The 5464-nt window shown below is 32.0% G+C and overlaps 1 pseudogene; it reads left to right on the top strand.

The window, feature by feature from the left end:
• Nucleotides 1–204: 204 nt before the first annotated feature.
• Nucleotides 205–1355, top strand: LOC127735901 (uncharacterized; annotated as a pseudogene).
• The last annotated feature ends 4109 nt before the right edge of the window (nt 1356–5464 follow it).

Here is a 5464-nt window from a genome sequence, read left to right as displayed (position 1 = left end):
CAAAGGCGCTGAATATGGTAACATGATGCACCGACCAAGAGGTCGTACCATTCACACGGAAGATTTGAGTTTAAATCTTGTTTATCCAGGCATGCAGAACTGGTACAATGAAAATTTTAGAGGTAGCACTATCCGTGCTGCTTACTTAGTATTTATATACGCATTTTCTACCTTGTCCAAGATGCTTTGATATCATTCAAAACTTTGTTCAAGCTACTGGGGTTCGTTTATATGTTGGTTACACTGATCTATTTGGCGGTATGAGAGAAGGAGGCGACTCGAATCTTGAGCGTGATACCAGACAAAGACGAAACAACATCCAGAATTTTTTAAATGACAATAGGGGCCTACTGTTGCAAGTTGCTGATCGAGGAATATGTCACCAACCCGGTATTGGAGGCCGGATTGGTAGAGATATCTCGGACATTTGCAAAACTACTGATGAAATGCTTGTTATTGCGATGGACTTTACAAGTGGCAAAGCCCAGGTTTGGTTTAATGGTTTTAACTCTGATTACAATGGATGGGTAGCTTTGCTTGATAAAAACTATTAACGTTTGACATGGGAATACACTTACGGTAAAACAACTGGTAAGATCACCTTTAATCAATACATTCAAAATGGAGCATATATACAATATTGGCCAAATAATAAAAGAACGATTCGACAGTCTTATCCCTGGAAAGACTGTGGATTTGCATTTATCAAACTTAACAAGCTTCCTTACAAAGTACAAACTCCAGCTATTTTCGCAGAGATCAAACTTACAATGATGGGTGCTTATCCAGCTGTATTAATAAAGACGTCACGATACTACACACCGAATTCATACGATTGGGTATTGATTCAAACCCTTGCCGAGATTGACTCAGAAAGTTATCAGACATGGAATTGGGTTTCAAAATTCACACATGAATCTGACTACTTTCACTATCAGTTTTCTCTCGGTAGTGAGTTTGCAGATGGTTTCAGAGCAAAGTACGTTTTCTATGATGGCACTAAATACCGATACGAGGGGATCTATGACAACGCATCACCAATCTGGACTCCTGGGGGATGCCAGGGTGGCTCTTAGTGAATGGATGCAAGACGAAGACATATAAAAGCCTGCAGATAAATAAGAGCAACCATACTATGTTTCCATTTTGTTTTCAATATAAGTCATATGTTGTAGTAAACTAATTTGTATCCTGCTAAACACAAGTTTGACCACTAAATGACATGTTTATTCAACTGTCGGTTTTTGAATTAGATATGAAACTGTAATGTGTGCATGATAGTAATGAAAATTTGATTTTGTTGAATAATTTGCTTTTGTAATTTGAAAACTTAATCATAAAATCTGTTGATTATGTTTGAAACATCAATCTTTATAAAGAATACTATAGGTAAGATTGCCAATGAGTTAAATATCCACCAGATTCCAGATGACGTGGATGCGAACAGCTATAGGTTATCGTACAGCTTCACCAATGAGCAAAACCTTTACCGTATAGTTAGCTATTTAAAGGCCCTGACCTGACAAAATGTGAAACAATTTAAACGAGAAATACAGTGGCCTGATTTATAACAAAACAATTAATGAAAAACAAATATGAAGATGAGAGACCAACGATAACTACTAAATTATAGGTTCCTGACTTGGGATAGACAAATTACGAATTAAGCGGGATCAAATATATTTGTGAGAGCATAGCCCTCACATAAATCTAAGACAGTAGTGTAACAGTACAATATAAGAAAAGACTGTAAAATCAGTTTAAAATTACTCTATATATTGGTACGAAGTACAAAGAGCAACTAACATAAAAACAAAAGACACAAATTACAAATTTAAGAATACTCGCAGTTACACAAAGCTAAATAAATGACAATAACAACTAATAAATAAATCATGTTCTCACAGACTAAAGTATCAATCAGTACTCATCCATAAGATTATAAGTATTCATTACTGCATAGCAATACATATGTAGTTATGTTTTAATTTATAAAAATAACTAAATCAGTTGTAGTACCGATGAAAACAATATTTAAATATTTAACTATGGTGTTCAATTGCAAACCTTTAACAATTAGTTTATTCAAAGAATCAACGAGTCTACATAGATCTTATCTAAATTTACTGGCTCTATAAACTGCAGCACCGTCAAAATTTGCATATGATATTCCGTGAGTTATAAAGTTCTTATAATTAATTGTAACGATACTATTGACTTAAAAATTTATCACTTATACCAAGATTAATATCAATGAAATCTAAAACGTCCCTACTGACACGGACATAGCGAACGAGTTGGAAAATATATACCCTGTAAGATAGGACCAAAGAAACATCGCTATTCAAAAAAGGGGACGAAAAATCGTTTCTTTTGTAGTAAATTTTTATTACTGAAATAATCATAACTGCCAACCGAATTGAACGGACCATCAAAAGCACGTTATTTATCAAAAAAAAATAAAACACAGAAAGAGTTTTTGACGCTCTAAAGATAATAAATTCCATTATTTTCACCAGCTTTACTATAAAAGTTGAAAGTGTTTTAATTGTAATAAAGGAACTAGTTAGTAGCACAGAAAGATTACTTGTATGTTTCTTTTATGCAGATAAAATGGATGTCTCGACAAAAATGAAGTGTTTACTGTTTAGATAATTTATCGGTACTGTGGATTCAGTATTATTCATGGATACTGATTCAAAACAAACAAGTAATCCTTCTGAGCTTTAAACTTGTTCCCTTACCGCAGTTAAAAAACTTGTTATCAACTTCTGCTTTAATGATTTTTATTTTGTGGGTATAAGTTAATCACGAATTCAAAGGTTCAACGAATAGAAGTGCACATTTTTAGTATTTGTAGGCAGACTTAGTCAAAACCACGAAACCGAATATGAACGAAAATGCATGTTATCCTCAATTCACGTAAAATTGGTATCGACTAAAATAAATGAATCCACAAAATAGGTTTAACTACAGTGATTAAGTGTAAATGAACAGTGGTTTTTCCTTATATTGACGTTCACAGAATTTTGTATTTGTTTAAGTGTCAGACATAAACGAACTCATACAAGTCGCATTGTATCTGAGTACTCCTGATGGGCTTGTAGGTTCTGATATTTGTATCATTCACCAATCCAACCTTTTGCCATTTGATAAAGGACTTTCCGTTTTGAATTTTCCTTGGAGTTCGGTATTTTTGTTATTTTACTTTTTACCTATATATAATGTTTGCTTGTAATGTTGGATTTCAGTCTCATTGCATTTGTGTCTTATTTGGTTTTAAGTTAATAACGTTTTATATTCTTTTGGCTTTCTATTCCTTTATTCTCGAGCTTACACGATCAAGGTTATATCAGAATCACTTGTTAAAGCAAAATATTTCAGCAAACAAAATTGACTGTGTTACGAATTTGAGGTATTCCGTGAAGAAAGTTTTTTTACCAAATAACTGAACTAAAAAAAGATAAAAATTTCTATGACTGAACATGCTACATATAAATATTATTGAATAAAAACTGCATTTACTTTGTCTTTTTTATCCAAATATTCCAAATAAAAATGAGTCAATTTTATTTTTCTGTAGTCAGATATTAAGTTATGACAAGCCGTACTGTAATTGCTGTTTATATGCTGGAAATAATTTAATCAATGCCCGAGTAGTCAAAATCAGGGAAAACGAACAATTATCAGTTGTTTGTTCTAATTAAAGTTATTGCACCGAACTGTAATAAATTTAACGGAGAATAGTTTTTAAAATTATGACCGATACTAGAGAAATCAAGAACGTAGGCGTCACACACTGAAAATTGTTATTGTTTCTTTTTCTTTGAGACCTATTCAATGCTTAAAAAAATGAAATAAAATTAGAATTTGAAAAAAAATACACGAGCCAGAGTGTTAAATATACACTGTATAAACAACTATCTAAAGTTCACTGAATGGTACCGCATGAAAATAAAAATGTAGCAAGGAGTAATCATGAACTTCAATATAAAGAGGAACGAAATCATAAAAAGAAATGCTAACAGCTAACACCACCCTACACCGAAAATTACTGAATAAGTTATATGCACTCTAACAAAACTTACGTTCTAACATTTATAATTTTTATATGATTTGCATATTTTGAAATACGTTAATATGATTTGATTGTTTTTGAAGTGAATTATTTTTGGATAAACGATGTTGACGTTATAGTACTTTTATATATAGTCACACGCCAGGCAAATCCAATGAACAAACACAATAACGTATGATAGACGTTACGAACGGGGAAATCAAATTCTTTATTTGCGATTTTAAAGAAGTATAAGGATTAAACACCTTTAAAAAGAATTTATTGGGGTATAAACTGGACCAAGTCAATCACAAACATTTCATCAAAGTCCTTCGGACTTCGGATTTGTGAATACAATCCCTTCGGATTTTTATTTGTTTGTGAGTGAATTGGTCAAGTTTATACACCAAGATGTTTAATCCTATAATAAACCGGTTTACTCCAAAAATAAACGGCAATATACACCACGCAAAGTTTTATTCAACGATTAAAACAAACACGAATATTGGATTATCAAGACATCAAATATCAAATCACAATTCTGGTAACGGATTCTTATGGAAAAACAGTATTTCTAAGTTTAAAATGTAGTTGTTTATTAATTATTTTCGTTGAAGTGTTCGTTTTTCTTTATTTGTTTTAGATTTTTTTGGGGTTAAAATAGCTTAGAAGTATTGAAGATGCTTTATTACGACTTGATTTTCTGTCGGAGTTCCAAATTTAAATGTAGCTTGTACAGCACATTATTTTTAGTGTTTGTTGATCTATTTTTGTTGCTATTTTGCAATTTCCTTTGTGAATACAATCCCTCTAAATCTAAATGAGGATTTAAAATTTGATGTATGCCTTTTTTTTTGCTTTTTCGTTACATTTGTTTGTTTTTATAGTGATTAAGATGATAACACAATGTTGACTGCTGTACCCCTATTTTTGACATTTTTACCTATTGTGTCTGTTTGTTTTGTTCACGCATCGTTGTCAATATAATGGAATTTGATGCGACTGTCATACAAGTAAGAGGTTTAGCTAGCTATAAAACCAGGTTCAACCCACCATTTTCTACATAAGAAAATGCATGTACCAAGTCAGGAATATGACAGTTGTTATCCATTCGTGTGATGTGTTTGTTTTTTTGATTTTGCCATTTGATTGGGGACTTTCCTTTTTGAATTTTCCTCGGAGTTCAGTATTTTTGTGATTTTACTTTTTTCTCAAAGGTTTGCCATTAACATTTTGCCAAAAAACTATTAGCCAGTAACAACACTTGAGATACTTTATTGTATAGGCGTTTATAGAATTATTGTACAATATGAACGCCTGTGTATTTATGGTGACTTTTATATGTTTTTATTCACTACAAACCAGTAAAAGTCTGAAATGGCCTATATTTGTACTCGACTGTACTGA

This window comes from Mytilus californianus, unplaced genomic scaffold (genome assembly GCF_021869535.1).
Source record: "Mytilus californianus isolate M0D057914Y unplaced genomic scaffold, xbMytCali1.0.p SCAF_3, whole genome shotgun sequence".
In the NCBI taxonomy this organism is placed as follows: Eukaryota; Metazoa; Mollusca; class Bivalvia; order Mytilida; family Mytilidae; genus Mytilus; species Mytilus californianus.
Note: the sequence above shows the minus strand (reverse complement) of the source record. Positions and strands in the feature narration are given on the sequence as shown.